This window comes from Myotis daubentonii, chromosome X, assembly GCF_963259705.1.
Source record: "Myotis daubentonii chromosome X, mMyoDau2.1, whole genome shotgun sequence".
Lineage (NCBI taxonomy): Eukaryota > Metazoa > Chordata > Mammalia > Chiroptera > Vespertilionidae > Myotis > Myotis daubentonii.
In genome coordinates, this window is record NC_081861.1 from 110,773,425 (window position 1) to 110,791,947 (window position 18,523).

The 18,523-nt window shown below is 40.8% G+C and overlaps 1 pseudogene; it reads left to right on the plus strand.

Annotated features, from left to right (window-relative positions):
• The first annotated feature begins 5,070 nt into the window (after positions 1-5,070).
• Positions 5,071-5,481, plus strand: LOC132223614 (large ribosomal subunit protein eL28-like; annotated as a pseudogene).
• Positions 5,482-18,523: the final 13,042 nt, after the last annotated feature.

Below are 18,523 nucleotides of genomic sequence, written 5' to 3' on the forward strand. Positions count from 1 at the left end.
ACCTGCTCTGTGCCTGATAGGGGGGAGCTCCCCAACCCCCTGATCGCCCTGCAGTTCTGTGTATGACAGGGTGCGGTGCCCCAACCCCCCCCCACAGGCCCTCCTCTGTGTGTGACGTGGTAGAGCCATAACCTCCCCATTGGCCCTGCCCTGAGTGTGACAGGGTGCAGCGCCCCAACCCCCTAATCCGCCCTGCTCTGTGTGTGACAGGGGGCGGTGCCCCAACTCCCCTATTGGCCCTGCTCTGTGCATGACAGGGGGGAGCTCCCTAACCCCCTGCTGGGCCCTGCTCTGTGTGTGACAAGGAGGAGCTCCCCAACCCCCTGATCAACCCCGCTCTGTGCATGACAGGCTACGGAGCCCCAACCCCCCTGATTGGCCCTGCTCTGTGCGTGACAGGGGGTGGCGCCGCAACCTCCCATCTACCCTGTCTTGAGTGTGACAGGGGGCGGTGCCCCAACCCCCCAATCGGCCCTACCCTGAGCGTGACTGAGGGTGGCATCGCAAACGCCCTATCCGCCCTGCTCTGTGCATGACAGGGGGCAGCACCCCAACTCCCCAATCAGCCCTGCTCTGAGCCCGACCAGGGGCTGCACCTAGGGATTGGGCCTGCCCTCTGCCACCCGGGAGCAGGCCTAAGCCAGCAGGTCGTTATCTCCTGAGGGGTCCCAGACTGGGAGAGGGCACAGGCCGGGCTGAGGGACCCCCCCCCCCTCCCCCGAGTGCACAAATTTTGTGCACCAGGCCTCTAGTCTATATATATATATATATAAGCCTAAGCGATCAGTTGCTATGATGTGCACTGACCACCAGGGGACAGATGCTCAATGCAGGAGCTGCCCCTGGTGGTCAGTGTGCTTTCACAGTGGGAGCACTGCTCAGCTCACCAGCAGGCGCCAAACACAGGGCTCATGGCTGGCTGGCGCCTTCCAGTAACTGCAGCAGAGTGGCAGCGAGACTACAACAGCAGAGGCGGCAAGTGCTGTGGGGCCAGGATGAGCAGGAGCGTCAGGCAGGAGAGGCAGGCGGTGTTGGATTGTCGGTTTCAGCCTGATACCTGCAGCCATGCCAAGGGACCCCACCAGTACACAAATCCGTGCACGGGACTCTAGTTGTAAATAATTTCCTCCACTCTAGGAAAGCAAGTCTACATCATACAGAGATCACCTCTGAGCAAATGCCAACTGTAAAACCATTTTGCTTTACAATCACAATTTATTATGAAAGAAAAGCATGCTTTCAAAAAGAGGGTTATCAATTTAACCAACAACATTTAAATAAGTGCTCATGTACCCAACACCAAATCTAGAACATAATATTAACAGTACCTCAAAGTCTCTTGTATACTTCTCACTGATCTCCCCTTCCTCTCTTCAATCTAGATGTACTCATGGTCCAAAAATTTATCTTACTTACTTTCTTGCTTTTAATTTGTACTAGAGGCCTGGTGTATGAAATTTGTGCATGGGGCGTGTCCCTCAGTCCAGCCTGCACCCTCTCCAATCTGGGACCCCTTGGGAGTGTTTGACCGCTGGTATAGGCCCAATCCCACAATCTGGCACTGCTGCTCCTAACCACTCACTTGACTGCCTGCCTGATTGCCCTTAACCACTTCTGACTGCCAGCTTGATAGCCCCCTAACCACTCCCCTGCTGGCCTAATTGACTCCTAACTGCTCCCCTGCTGGCCCTATCAAACCCACTGCCCTCCCCTGCTGGCCTGATCATCCCCAACTGCCCTCCCCTGCCAGCCCGATAACCCCCAACTGCTCCCCTCCCCGCCCCCCCCGCCCCCCCCACTGGCCTGGTCGCCCCACACAGCCTGCTTTTTCAGTCATTTGGTCGTCCCTCACTAATCCTGCTGGCCTGGTTGCCCCATGCAGCCTGCTGTTTGATCATTATTGTTACTGTGATGGCGTCCTGAACAATTTGCATATTCCTCTATTATTAGTATAGATTTTTAACAAATAAACATTTCTTTAGTTTTACCTCATTTAGTGCTATATGAATATAAACTTAGAACATGCCTTTTTCTGTGATACTCTTTTGAACTTCATTTGTACTGATGTATACAACTGCCATTAATTTTTTCTATTATAAAATATTCCAGTGCTTATTCATACAATGAGTGAATATTAGTCCATTCTCTTATGGGAGGCCATTTGGGCTGATTCCAATTTTTGAGCAATGCTGCTAAGAACATTCAGACAGACTGGGGGTTTGGGGGCCAAGTGAAAAAGATGAAGGGTGTTAAGAAGTATAAATTGGTAGTTACACAATAGTCATAGAAATGTAAATTACATCATAAGGAATATAGTCAATAATAACATGATAACTATGTATGGGGGCATGTGGGTACTTATAATATCCAGGGGAGCACTCTGTAAAGTACATGATTTTCTAACTGCTATGCTATACATCAAAAATTAATACAGAAAAATACTAAATGCAAACTGTAATTGAAAAATAAGAAAATTTAAAAAGAACATTCCGTAAGCATTGTTTAATGCATGTCTGTATTATGTACCAAAGAGTGAAATTGTAGATCATAAAGTATGCTCTTTACTTTTTTAAAAAATATATTTTTTTATTGATTTCAGAGAGGAAGGGAGAGGGCGAGAAAAATAGAAACATCAATGATAAGAGAGAATCATCCATTGGCTGCCTCCTGCAAGCCCCACACTGGGGATTGCTGGCATGTGCCATGACCGGGAATGGAACCTCCTGTTCATAGGTTGACACTCAATCACTAAGCCACACAGGCCAGGCTATGCTCTTTACTTTTATTGGACAATACCAATTTTTTTTTCCAATTTATACTACCAGCTCTGTGTGAAATAGAATTCTGGTTACTCCATCTACACATGAGCAGTTGGTAATTTCCAAATGTTGAAGTTTTAAAGTGTGGGGTTTTTTTTGTTTGTCTGTCTGTTTTTTAGTGTTTAGCATCTCTTCTGGTATATTGGGACTAGCAAACTGACAGACTAGTGATTTTTGTAAAATCCTATTTCTATTTACTTAAGGAGACTATTTTCCAGAGGCTGTCTTATAAAATTCAAACATTCAAACATGTTCTTTTCATCTACATTAACTCCTATAAATAGAATTTTTAAAAGGTAAAAATCTGTTTCAGTGTAAAGTTGAAAATCTGGAAAAAATTACATTTTTATTTCAGTTGATTTTTTTCAATATGAAATATCAACTTATATGCCATTTTAATGTAAAGAAACTGATAAAGATATACTTAATGAATATTTAATAGCACTCCCTTTTATGCAATAATTTATTATAAAAAGTGCTTTGATCACATTCAAGAGACATATGAATAATTCTATGCAGTGCCATTTTGTAACTGTTTCATAAAAGATTAATAACACATTATTTAGAACCTGCTTCAAAAATGGAAAGGGTAAAAGAAAAAAAAACAGGCCTCCTAATGACTTACTTAGAAGTCTATGTTCTCATTATTCAAGTTTCTTAAATCATTTCTAAATGTTACCTTTAATTAAAACACAACTGCCCTCAATAGGAATAGAACAAATCTACAGCACTCAACCTGGAGTGAGCACCAAGGAATAGAATTGTTAGATGCAGTGGTAACAAAAGTTCCAGGACGTTACTTGTCATCAAAGCCCAGAATGCTTCCTTATTACTTTTAGGCATATTCTAAGTAAGGGATGTAGCATGATCAAGTTTACAAAAAAAAATATTTTTACATTAATTTTTCAAATTAACTTACTGATATTAAACTTTGTTTAGAAATGAATGACATCCAGTGCCGGGAACCAATTCTAGCATGTCATAATTTCAAGAGTTTCATCAAAAGGTTGATGAGACTTGGGGACTCAGCAGGGTTGAGTCACACATGTAGTCACCTGTTGGGAATGGCTAAAGGCATTTCCCCAAACCTGAAAAGGGATTATTGATTGTGGCTGCCAGACAGCTAAAAGGCATCTTAATCTACATGTTATTGCCTCCTACTGGCCAAACACCTAAACAGCTGTAGGCTATTCCCCAAACTGACAATGCTTCTGTACCCTTTGAAACCTTACCCTTTGAAGTGTATTATCTCCACCTTGCCTTAGGACAAATTGTGTTAATAAAAGCAAGGGTCCTAGACAAGGAGGTAGTCTTCAGTTCCTTTAGCGGAAGGTCTTCTGACCCCCAATGCCTTTCAAAATTATATCTCGTCTCCAGACTCTTTATTAGTCCCTGGACTCTTTAATCCACGCACGGCCTTTTCCAGATTCCTGAACCCTTCTTGATGCTGGGACAAGAACCCAGTCAATCCAGCCCTGGCTGGTAGCTCAGTTGGTTAGAGCATCCTCTCCATACACCAAGGTTGCTGGGCTGATCCTCAGGCACGGTACATACAAGAATCAACGAATGAATGCATCAATACATGGAACAACAAAGTGATGTTTCTCTATCTTTCTCTATCCCAAGAAACCAGAAACACCAATCAGAACGGATATGTGCACTCATATGTTCATAGCAGCACAATTCACCATAGCTAAGATCTGGAAACAGCCTGAGTGCCCATCAGTAGATGAATGGATAAGAAAACTGTCGTACATCTACACAATGGAATATTATGCTGTTGTAAAAAAGAAGGAACTCTTACTATTTGCAACAGCATGGATGGAACTGGAGAGCATTATGCTAAGTGAAATAAGCCAGTCAATGAAGGAAAAATACCACATGATCTCACTCATTCATGGATAATAGAGACCATTATAAACTTATGAACAATAATAGATACAGAGGCAGAGCTGCCTCAAACTGATTGTCAAACTGCAGCAGGAAGGCCAGGGAGGGTTGGGGGGCAGGAGGGAGGGGGGTAAGAGATCAACTGAAGGACTTGTATGCATGCATATAAGCATAACCAATGGACATAAGACACTGGGGGGTAGGGGAGGCCAGGGGATTGTCAAGGGTGGGGGGAAAAAAGGACACATATGTAATACCCTTTGTAATACTTTAAGCAATAAAACAATAAAAATACAAAAATAAAAAGAATGACACCTGCTTTTTCTTCTGCCTGCTTGTTCCGTCTCTGGGAGCTGCCACCATGTCTGCCCACCTTCAATGGTTGGTCTATGGAACTGCTCTAGCTTCCTGATCAAGAAGAACAAGCAGACATACAGCACTGAAGCCAATCACCTGAAGTCGAGCAACTCCTGCTACAATGAGCTGATTCACTACAAGAAGGTGGGTATGGAGCCTGCAGCCAACAGCAGAGGTGTGGTGGTCATCATGAAACAGATATCCTGCCAGCGAAAGCCGGCCACCTCCTCCTACGTGTGGACCACCATCAATAAGAACACTCAGGCCACTCTTAGCAGAATCAGCACATGATCCTCAAGAACAGTACTGCCTGGATCCATGCATGGCAGCCATTTGCAGAGCCAGCACCATCCTGCACAACCAGAAGCCCGGGATGGTAAAGAGGAAGCTACCTCACCCCACCAAGAGTCCCTGAGCACCCTAACTCCTAAAATAATAAAGGTGTTAGCAGACTTTCCCAAAAAGGAAATAATAATAATAATGAATGCCGCCTATCATGGGAAAATGGGAAATTTCCAAGCCTATGTGCCATTTTTCTCCTTTCTGACCTCTTGATGGAAATGTTATCATAATTCTGCCATTGCAGATTCATGGAATTTAATAACCACTTCCAGAAATTGTGATGAGGAGAAGAATTCTCACTGGCCTCTCCTGGAAGTAAGTAGTCAAAAAGTCCTAGCTCACTTTGGGTGGATGGGGTGGAATGAAAGAGTGAGGTGGGGTAGGGGATTCCTTAGGGGTTTGTACCCCCTTATCCACTAGTCAGAAATTAAATTTGAGAAATTTAAGAACACATTTTTATTGTGGAGCCTATTCTCCTTCATGCCCTTCTTCTGCTTTGTGTAGGGACCAAATCATTGGCTAAATCCTTGAACATGTACAATCACAAATATCACATTCAGATAAAATAGGAAAATAAATTTTTCATACAGTCAGGGAAAAAATAAAGGAATTAAAAAGTTCCTGCAGTGCTATAGTGAACACCAATCCAAAGCTCGACAAAAGAAAGGTCACATGGAAAAAGATATATTTAATAATATAATCTCTTTGTAAATAGGAGAGAGTTGTCTAGGCCAGTGGTCAGCAAACTACGGCTCTCGAGTCACATGCAGCTCTTTGGCCCCCTTTTTTTTTTTTTTTTTTTTTTAAATATATTTTATTGATTTTTTACAGAGAGAAAGGGAGAGAGATAGAGAGTTAGAAACATCGATGAAAGAGAAACATCGATCAGCTGCCTCCTGCACATCTCCTACTGGGGATGTGCCCGCAACCCAGGTACATGCCCTTGACCGGAATCGAACCTGGGACCTTTCAGTCCGCAGGCCGACGCTCTATCCACTGAGCCAAACCGGTTTCGGCTCTTTGGCCCCTTGAGTGTGGCACTTCCACAAAATACCACGTGCGGTATTTTAAATATGAGGGAAGCTTTTCTCAACAGGTTTCAGAAACAGCAAAGTGACGTTAGCCTTTGTTAAAAAACCTCTCAATGCTACTGTAACAAAATAAAATTTTTTCTCCCTTTAATATTGACATTGGCAACTTTGAAATGCAATTGCTGGATTTAAAAAACAAAGAACTGTGGAGCTCAAAATTTGAACGTCTTTGTGCTGATATAGAAATATTGGAGAAAAACAAATGTGAACTTAGTTCACAGCACAAGTGGTCTGCTTTGAAAGACCTGGAGAAGGAAGATATGTTGATTTTTAACACCTGGAATAGTATTCCTGACTCATATAATCAACTGAAAAAACTAGCATTTGCTGTTCTTTCCTTATTCGGGTCTACATATTTATGCAAACAATCATTTTCAAGCATGAACCTTATCAAGAGAAAATTGAGAAGTTGTCTTATTAATGAGAACCTGGAATCATGCCTAAAATTAAAAACGACATACAAACCTGACTTACCCAAACTTTCTAAGGAGATGCAAGGCCATTGTTCACATTAGTGTTTGTCAGTCATTGTCATGATTTAATTTTATGGATATTGTAAGGTAAATTATAAGGAACTTAATTTTATCAATAAATAATATTGTTATTAAGTATGATATCAAGTTTTATTCAACATACCTATAGTTTAACTAAGACTTAAAACTTTAAGGAAAGTTTATTAAGTTAATTTTAGGGAATGTTGTGGAGTGAAAGAAGATGTAGTGTCAAGGACTGAGAAAGGTATGTTGATATGGTTTGGATATATAGAGAGGATGAACGAAAGGAGATAGACGAAACAAGTATACAAGACGAGTGTGGATGGGAGAGTTGGAAGGGGTTGACCTCAGCAAATGTACCTCAATCAGATTGAGGACGTTTTTAGCAAAGGCCAGCTTAGGAGTACCCTAATTAAGTTAATAACAATGTACCTACCTATATAGTTTAAGTTTAAAAAATTTGGCTCTCAAAAGAAATTTCAATTGTTGTACTGTTGATATTTGGCTCTGTTGACTAACGAGTTTGCCGACCACTGGTCTAGGCAATGTTTCCACACCTTATGAGTTCTCACTTGTGTGTGGATAAAGCAAAGGAAACAAGCATGAGGCCTATATCTGGGCCGCTCTCCCCTTCCCTGCTTCCTCCCCAATCTATAGATCTGTAAATAAGCAGCACCATTGATAGTGTTGTAATGCACCCTGCGAATCACAGAAGGACGCCTCAAGAAGTCGAATTAAAGAGTCACATTTATTGCAATCCGGGACTATGAGGGGGCATTCCCAAATCTCATAGCAATAAGATGGTGGCAAAACCAGACTTATGTAGGCAAAAATCACAAAGGTATTGATTACATCCCAGGGTTTGGAATGAGGCACCTGGCTCGCAAAAAAGCAGATTACAAATGCAGAATTAAGCATGTTAATTACAGTTTCGGGTCTTGGGGTCACTGAATTGACAGAAATACATTATCTAGAATCCTTGGGTAACCTGGGTTAAATTTAGGCATGTTATCTAAATTACAGTTTTGGGTCTCCGGATCACTGAGTTGATAGAAACACATTATCTAGAGCCCTCGGGTCTCCTGACCACTGAGTTGTCAGGACAATTTAGAGTAATTGTGCTGTCCTGGTCTCGGGACCACTGAGTCAGCTGGAACGCACCACCTGTGGCCACTAAAACAATTTAGGGTAATTGTGCTGTCCTGTTTCCAGGTACAGTAAAATGTGCTCTCTAAGACCAGTATGATAACAATCAATGGAATAGTCATTCAATCAATAAGGCATTCAATCGAATGGGATGACTTATACAATTTAGAAAATCAAAGTAACCTGTCCATTGTTAAACAAAGCAAGTAGGTACCATACTTCAATAGAAGTTGATCTAAGGTTCTATGGCTCATTTATGTCTGTGTGTGTATATGATTTTGCCATATACACAAACTCTTCATAGTTCCTAAGGCAGCAGAACATGTTCTACCTTCCAAGAAGCAGAAGAATCTCTCACAGTCTGTCAGAAAACAACCTTTTGCCAAGGAACTCTTCCAGAAGCCTAACCTTTGTTTACTGTGTTACTGATTTGTTATTCAAATTTGCTATTGCTATGTTATTCAGAGAAGAAATTGGATAGCATTGATGCATTCATATTGAGAAATACTGGTAGTGTGTTAGCCTCTAAGGATACTTTGTTGAATGAAACAGAAAAAAAAACCCTGCACTTCTATAATGTGCTGTTTAGGGCAGACAGACAAATTATCATATGAATAGGCACAGTTAAAAACCACAATGAGTGCTGTCTAAAGTGTAAATTTGTTTTGTTAAAGTTTACAGGGAACCTAATTTCCATTGAAAAATCCAGGAAAGCCTCTCTGAGAAGTCCTCAAGTCCAGCATGTCCTCAATTATGAGAAGGCAGACATAGAAATGGCAAGGAAGAAGATGAACAAAAACCCTGAGGTAAGAACTTGGGTGTTTGAGGAAATAACAGAAGGAAAAGTGAGTAACATAGGGAGGTGTTAACAGGGCAGTGGAGTGCAGAGTTTGTAGAGCAGCGGTTCTCAACCTGTGGGTCGCGACCCCTTTGGGGGTCGAACGACCCTTTCACAGGGGTCACCTAAGACCATCAGAAAACACATATATAATTACATATTGTTTTTGTGATTAATCAGTATGCTTAATTATGTTCAATTTGTAGCAATGAAATTGGGGTCACCACAACATGAGGAACTGTATTAAAGGGTCATGGCATTAGGAAGGTTGAGAACCACTGTTTAGAGGAAGGCAGAGGTTAATTCCCAAAGGATTCACATGCATGTTATTTTAGGTATAATAGGAAATCCTGGGAAAAAGTTTTGGAAGAAGATGACATGATCCAGTTGATATTTTTAGGGTATGACCCTGCAATTTACTCAGAATACTAGTACATCTGTTGGGGAGGAGAAATGCATCCTCCCTCCCTTCCTTGTTTCTTATAGCGGGTCATATAATTAAAATGACATATGGCAGATTAACACGAGAAAATAAATTTAATATGTACACATAGCAAATTCAATTCTGATTCTGCATTCATTCACTTATCAATGCATACTGACTGGTAGAATTTCCTCAGAGAATTAGTTGGCTGCCTCTGCAGCCTGTATTTCATCTTGAGTCAAGTGACTCCTCTGAAAAGTATGATTTAGTAAATCCTCAATTTCTGTGGGAGCTGCTTTATTGGAGTGTTGTAGAAAATCTACTGGAAATTATAAAATCCATCCAACAAAGTTTCAAGTTATGTACTAGGAATTCAACAGTCAGGAAGACTGTGTCCCTGTTGGTGATATAGGTTATCTCAAAGTCTACAGCTAACTTCATTCTTAGCTACTTATATAAAGGAAAATTGGCTACTGCAGACAGTGGTCCAGATGTATAAGCCCAGACGAAAACATGCTTTGAATCCCAAATTCTGATAACAAGCTAAGCCAATTTAAGTTTATTTACTCATTCTTCACTGAGCCCTTTCATTTGAACCCTATGAAGAAAGTTGAGAAGATTAATCACAGGTTAAGATAGTAGCATCTTCTTCATGTTTCCTTTCATGTCAAAACAGACACTGTAAGTAAATCTACCCCTTCCTATAGCGTTTCAATCTGCATTATCTCACTTGATCTTCAGAGCAACATCACCAGCAATAAATTCTGTGGGGATTTAACTTTGCTTGGTGGTTTCAGTTCCAGGAAGGCTTCAAACAGAAGGTGGAATTTGAGTTGACCCTTGTGGGAGGAGCCATGAAATGTGCTTTGTAGTGAGAGGATTGCCTCTCTCTACATCTAAGGGGTGTTGCCCCAAACACAGTGCTGTTGATGCCAATGCAACTGCATGGACCATGCCTCCCTCTTCCTGCCCTTTTTCATTATGGACATGCCATGGCCTTTCCTCTGACTACAACAGCCCCATCCCCAGGCCTCTTTCTGTACAGAACAAGGCAGAGGTTATGTGGGGCACTGCCTGGACTGGGAGGCCAGAGCCTTAAAAATCTAACCCTAATTTGCAATAGCTGTATAGCATTTGACTCTTTTATCCATTAAAAGAAGGAGAGTGGTTGACAAGATGATCTCTTAGGTGACTCCTTTTAGTGTAGGACTGTTTACAGAGATGTGGACAGGATTAGGGAAGGATGCTGAGGCACCCAGGGACCTGCAATAACAGAGGCCTGTACCACACCTGAAGGGGAAAGGCGTTCTGACAGCTGGATGAGAGGGAGCCCTGCAGGAAGGGTCACCGGTGGGAGCTGTTCCTGTGGAGGGGACAGCCACTGCCATAACTGCCCCAGTCAGGAAGAGGTGAGAGGAATAAATTCCATGACCTTGCTCCCTTCCTGTCTTCCAAGCTCCCACTAACACCTCCCACTGGCCAAACCCAACAGAAGCCAGAGTACAGAGGCGCCCGGGTGATGCACACGGCAGGGCTCAGCCTCCCAGGACACAGAGCAGAATGACTTTCAGTGGGTCTAGGAGCAGATGGAGCATATCCTCCAGAGACCATAATTTGGTTGTTATTTTTTATAAAAGTGATAAGTTCTAGCTGCCATTTATTTGATTATTTGTTAATTTAATCAGCCTTTATTTTTATCTCTATTCACAAATATTCTGTGGTAATCAACCCTCTGATAGAGTATCCATTTTGCAAATCAGCCAGTTGAAATGCATTGTGTCTTTAAACCACGTTTTTAAAATCTAACAAATGTTATTTGGGTACCTTTTTTGTGCAAGCCCTCCCAAGGGACCTGCATGGTGTAATAGGACAAGTGGTTCTATCTATAGTCAGAGATGAGGACACAATTGACATTTATATTTTCACACTGTGAAGAGCAGAGCAGCTGACAAACTGGAAGGCAGGGAGTCAACAAAAGTGCAGTCCATAAATGTGAATTTGGAGAAGCTGTATAGCAAGGACCGTGTGAAGTGAAGAAGAACAAGGGACCTGTCATGAAGTTGCGGTGGAGAATGGGGTTGGATGGATAAGCCTCCGGTCCCTGTTCTAGTCCTCACTCCTCATAACAGACTGTGCCTGCCTCACAATGCTGAGAAGAGAAAAGGACACAGGCAGGGACACCACAATTGGGAAGGAGAGGCAGATATTATACCTCAGCCTCAGGAGAGCTGGGGCAATAAGGCACTTGACTCTCAAGGGACTGGGACGAAGAGATCAGGGACAAGGAGGAGCTTCGACAGGATGAGTCTCCTGAAACCCCACTGGGCCCAGCTATCCCATGCCATGTAACTCACAGGGACACAGTCCAGCAGTGGGGTGTCTGAAACTGAGCCCAAAGAAGCAAACACATGCCTGTTCACCCTCATCTCTGAGTCAGTCACCTGTCAGTTTTCATAACCCTGTGCTCTCCAGTGTCCCTTGAATCTGCCTCACTCATGTTATTTTGTGATGAACATCTTCTCTCTCCTGAAGGAGACATTTGAGGATAAACAAGCAGGAGGTCTGTGAGCATCCCTCAAACTCATGTGCTTCAGCATCACCTCATGTGATTTGTGTAAATCGAACACATGGGGCTTGGGCAACTTGCCCCTCAAATGGCATGTGCTCATCTTGGGGTTCTACTGTGAGGTGAAGTTAGGAAGCAAAGCAACATACGAGAACCTTGTGCTTACCTGGGATTGGCTGTGCATGCTTGCATGCCTGTGTAACTCAAGGGAAAACAAAGATCTTTGGACTTCACATCCATAACTAGATGGAGTCCTTCCAGATTATGATTCATCGTATAACTGGGGGGTTTCAGAAGGAGTCACCCCATGATGCGCCTCAGTGGTATGTGGATTATTTTGAGCTAAAGGCAACTGCAACCCTGCAGCTCAAGAAAATCGTCGGCTCTCCCCTTAACTATCTAGAACAGTGGTTCTCAACCTTCTGGCCCTTTAAATACAGTTCCTCATGTTGTGACCCAACCATAAAATTATTTTTGTTTCTACTTCATAACTGTAATGTTGCTACTGTTATGCAGGATGGTCTTAGGCGACCCCTGTGAAAGGGTCGTTCGACTGCCACAGGTTGAGAACCGCTGATCTAGAAGAATTTAAATTAGGAACCAGCCCAATATAAGAGATATCACCAGAAATGACTTTTTACCTATTTATATGGTAGGGCAAACTAATAATTACTGAGCATGTGTTCTCTCTGCAATTGCCTTCTGAAACCCCAAGGTGCATTATCTCATCTTTAGCTCAGAATGTCATCTATACCTCAAATTTTCCTTACTGTCTCTGAATCTTTCATGTATGCGGGCTCTCTGACCCTGTCATGTATGTGGGGTTCCTGTGTGAATGAAATTAAATTAGATTTTCTCTTATCAATCTGTCTCTTGTTGATTTGCTTATTCAACAAGCTGAAAGAACCAAATGAAGAAATGGTGAAATTTACCCCTTCCCCGCATAATCACTTTTTAATCCATTTTTGGTAGAGAGAAAAAAAATTAATGTAAATAATGTATTTTTAATGTAAATAATATATTTTTAAATAATGTATTTCCCTATTAGAATTAACAGAATAGGAGCAAATCATTTCACTGAAGTTGCTAAGTGTTGCCATTCGGCTCTATACATCCCTGTTGTGGTATTATGGAATGCAGAATTGTAGAATTGCTTGAGGTGGTATTGGTAAACTTTGTATTTACAACTATGATTTATAAGTGCCAATCTTTACTTGATTTTAAATGCAATTTCTTTTCCTGCTTATTTATATATTTAATTCTTCAGGTAACTAATTATAAAAACAAAACTTACAAATATCTAATTTAATGTCTGGATTTACAGACCTCTGACTTCATTAACTTCTTGATTTATAAACAGTGAACCAAAAGCCCCAGGTGATAAATGCAAAATCTGCTGGATTTATGCATCTAACCAAGATCCCTACTATAAATCACTGTCATGTTTGCAAATGTTCCCATTAGTTAGTGGGTTGGCTGTCTGATTTGAAAACACCTCTATCTTCACTATTTAATTCTGATTTGTCTTTTGAATATACAGCTCATTCTGATAATTTGTTACTACCAAGTGCTTGTTTATAAGGCACTGTAATAAATTTTATATCATAAATTTTAACGGTTTGAGTTAGGTACACTATATTTTTGAAAACCTTATGGATTAAAAACAATTCTCGGAAGCAAGAAGTAAATTTTACATCCTACAAAACAAAACATGGAGTGTTGGTCATAAAATGTTTGTCTTTTCTCTCTGTACTGTTTCTCCACCCCCTGCATTAAGACTTCCCTTTTTAAACAAGTGTGTACAGTTGTTGGCTGGACCTAAGCAGTCTTCTAAGCAGAAATATGAATGTCTGAGCTGAACAGATTGGTATGATTACCATGTACTAAACCTCTTGTTGAATGGGGGAGGGTCTGTAGGTGTTACCTTGGTTGTCTCTTGTGTCTGGGCTTTTCATTTGCTGAGGACACACTGGTATATCTTTGGGCTGAAATCCCTGCTTGGGGAGCTTGAATACTTGCTTAGCAGACTGTTAATTACATATTTGTTGAAGTTATTTATTGTTTCCCTGGCTAAGGGCTGAGGGACTGATGTTTATCAGTTTTATGCCCTTGCCTACTGGGGACAGAGCTACTGCCCACAGTCAGAAAGAATTGCTCCCATAGGGGATCAAGGTAAGGCCTGAGGGCACTGAGTAAGGATTAGCATTTTAAAATGATAATATTCTCAGAGATATTATGCCCAATAAAGAAAATGGATGATTTTCCACTTGGTTATATGAAAGTTCGCAGATCAGTGTGGTTCACTGTGTTCCTTAGGTGCATATGATTCACATTTGTACTTTTCTCCCTGTCTGAGTGGTATATACACTTACATAGTAAGATTTACTATAAAGGTTTTATCTTATTGCATTTCCAAGATCTGAAAGCTATTTAAACAGGCAACTAGAGGCATACATATTCTTTTGCATGAACTGCCAAGCAGTAGACAGAAATCGTCACCCTGTGCTCTCTATATTGCCTTGAGATTTGCAGGAATATGGGAAATGGTGGGTGGTCCATTTGCTATATAGCAGTTGAGATCGACCATAAAGCATTTTTTTTAAAATGTTTTTTAAGTATTTTTTTAATATATTTTATTGATTTTTTACAGAGAGGAAGGGAGAGAGATAGAGAGTTAGAAACATCCATCAGCTGCCTCCTGCACATCTCCTACTGGGGATGTGCCCACAACCCAGGTACATGCCCTTGACCGGAATCGAACCTGGGACCTTTCAGTCCTCAAGCCGACGCTCTATCCACTGAGCCAAACCGGTTTCGGCTTTTTAAGTATTTTTAACAACAAAGTTTTTAGAATAAAGTAGTGCATATATTTGTTATAAATATTTTTTTGGACTACCCCTGAGCATTGGGATTGGAGTTGGGCACATGGAGAAACTAACAAAATATTCTAGAAGTTCAATACATTGTCTATATCCCCAAAAGCAAATTAAAGTAGCAAGGAAGGATAAAATGAAAACTAGTATTAGAGGGGAAAAAAAACACACAACAAAAACCACAGGCCCAAAATGGCATCTCTCATGATATAAAAGCCCGTGATACCAAACCTAGATTTAATACCTGATCTAATTACAATTTCAATCTTTCCCAGAAACATAATCTTAACCAACCAGCCTGGAAGCTATTTCCTTCCAGAGTAGTTATGTGTGCCACTGCAAGTCATATCAATCTTTCAGGACTTTAGTTTCTTTACCTTAAAGAGAGAACTTGATTAACAAACATCTGTCGAGCACCTATTACATGCCAGGCACTGTCAAAACTATTGGAGAAAGATGGATCATTGAAGCTACAGTCCAACTTCACAGGATTAAAATTCAGAAGAGAAGACAGCATTTTTATAACTAATAAGGTCAGGTATGTGTTAGGAAAGTTTGAACAAATACCATAAATGAGGAGAAAAATACCTCAAGGTCCCTTTCATCTTTGCAGTAATAGTGGTTCTGACTATTGCTTGCAACTACCAGAAGGGGCAGTACAAACTTTGTTCTGTAAGAATTGGAATTTTCTCTTGTCAAGAGCTCTCTGAGGGATCAGTTCATGGAATTGGTTTTGGTTTGCCCACCATGGAACATTCTAGCAGCTGGATCAGTCTCCCAGTAGACATTTATCAAAAGCACTTAATGGCAAATAAACTAGTCCAGACCACCTGAGATGAGGAATTAACAGATTAGAAAATATTTTGAAATTAAAAAAAAAACAACAGCAAACCAATATACCAAAATTTATGTGATGCATATAAAATAGTGCTCCAAGTAAGATTTACAGTTGTAAATGACTACATTAAAATATAATAATGATCTCAAAACAATAATGTATCTTGCCATCTTCAGAAACTAGAAAAAGAAAACCAAGCTTAACCCAAAGCAAGAAGAAGGAGGAATGATAAAAATTAGGGTGGAGATAAATAAAATAGGTACTAGAAAACAATAGGAAATCAGCAAAATAAAAAGTTGGTTATTTGAACATATCAAAAAAAATGGATAAACCATTAGCTACACAGACTAAGAAAAAAAAGAGAGATGTACATTTCTAAAAATATCAGGAATTTAAGTGAGACATTATTCCTGACTTTGCAGAAATAAAAAGGAATGTAAGAGACTATTATGAGGTACTGAATATCAACAAAGTATATAACCTAAATGAAAAGGACAAATTTATATAAACAAATTACTAAACTTTCTATTTTAAGAATTAACACCAACTTTTCTCAAACTCTTAAAAAAAACAGACAAAAGAAAAAGGAATATTTCCTAACTCATTCAATGAGGGTAGTATTATCTGATACCAAATCCAGACAAAGAAAACTGCAGAAAAATGTTTCTTATGACTATAGCTGTAAAAACAAAATATTAACAAACTGAATCCTGTTAAAAGGATTACACACCTTTATCAAATGGGATTTATCCCTAGCGCAAGAATGAGTCTACATATGAAAATCACCAGTATTATATACCATATTAATAGAAAGAAGAAAAAACCAGCATGATTATCTCAATATATTTTGAAAAAGTGTTTGACAAAATCCACTACTCTATTTCATGATAAAAACATTCCACAAATTAGGGATATAAGGGAACTTCCTCAACCTAATAAAAGGGAATCTATGAAAAATCCACAACTAACATGACAATGGTGAAAGACTGAATGTTTTACCTCTAAAATCAGGAATGAGAAAAAGATATCGTCTCTCAACCCCTTCTATTTAACACTGTGCTAGAAGTTCTAACCAAAGCAGTTAGGAAAGAATATCTACACTAATAAAAGAGAAACATGCAAATTGGTGTCACTCCACTACGCCAACCAGCCAATCAGAGTGACTATGCAAATTAACCCTACAAAGATGGCGGTTAATTTGCATACACAGGCATGAGCGAAGACTGAAGGCTCCGGCCAGAGTGCAGACTGAAGACTGAAGACTGATAACTGAAGACCAAAGACTGAAGACTGAAGAGGCTTGGCTTTTCCGCTGCGGCCAGACCAAAGGCCTGGGTCCCGGGTGCTGTAGAAAAACCAGTGCCAGCAGCCAGGGGAAGGAAGGTCTATTGCGCAAATCTTCGTGCAACAGGCTTCTAGTCTATTTATATAAAAACCCTGGGTGTAACATCATTATAGGCTCTACCAACTGGAAGGAAGTCAGTCCTGCAGGGGTTGTCTTGGCAACAGCTGTGCCCTCCCTGAGCTGTTTCTCAGAGCTGTTTCTGGTAAGGGCGAGGTTTGAGGCAGCAACTGGCCCATGGAGTGTGGACCCACTGAGTCCTGGGTCTTTTTGCCAAGGGCTGCACCCTCCCTGAGTTGTTTCCTGTTAGGCATGAGGGAAGAACCCACCATTGGAGTGCCAGGAGTGCCCAGCAGCAGCCAGTCCTGGGTTGCTGAGGTGGAGGCCAAGGCATGGTAGAACTCTGGGTCTGGACCAACAGGGGCTGTGGCCGGCCTTCAAACAAAACCCTGACAGTAGGGAGGAGGGAGCCCCATTCCTCACAGAATCTGCTGTTGGATAGCTTGCTGTCAGTGGCCTGCCAGCCAGGAACCCCATTCACCTGCACCCCAGACCCTGACAGGAGGGAGGAGGGAGCCCCATTCCTCACAAAATTGACAGGTGGCCAGTTTGCTGTCAGGGGCCTGCCAGCTAGGAATCCTATTTACCTGCATATCTGTATAAAGTTTTAATACATTATATTAGAGGTCGTGGTGGTACTGTTTTACCCACAGTGTCTACAGGAATTGCTGCAAATTTATTTCTCGGTGGAAGTACCTTTCATTCCCAATATAAGTTACTGATTCCATTAAATGAAACTTCAATTTCTAGACTCGATATAAACAGTGAAGTTGCTAAAACTATTAAAAAGGCCCAACTTTTCATTATTGATGAATGCACCATGGCATCCAGTCATGCTATAAACGCCATAGACAGATTACTAAGAGAAATTATGAATTTCAATGTGGTCCTTCTTGGAGGGGATTTTCAACAATGTCTCAGTATTGTACCACATGCTATGCGATCGGCCATAGTACAAACGAGTTTAAAGTACTGTAATGTTTGGGGATGTTTCAGAAAGTTGTCTCTTACAACAAATATGAGATCAGAGGATTCTGCTTATAGTGAATGGTTAATAAAACTTGGAGATGACAAACTTGATAGCAGTTTTCATTTAGGAATGGATATTATTGAAATCCCCTGTGAAATTATTTATAATAGATCTATTATTGAAGCTACCTTTAGAAATACTATGTCTATAGATAATATTAAAATATATCTAAACGTGCGATACTTTGTCCAAAAAATGAGCACATTCAAAAATTAAATGAAGAAATTTTGGATAGACTCAATGGATATTTTCACACATATTTGAGTGATGATTCTGTTGACTCAACAGATGATGCCGAAAAGGAAATTTTGCCATCGAATTTCTTAATAGTATTACTCCTTCATGAATGCCATGTCATAAATTAAAATTGAAAGTGGGTGCAGTCATCATGCTACTGAGAAATCTTAATAGTA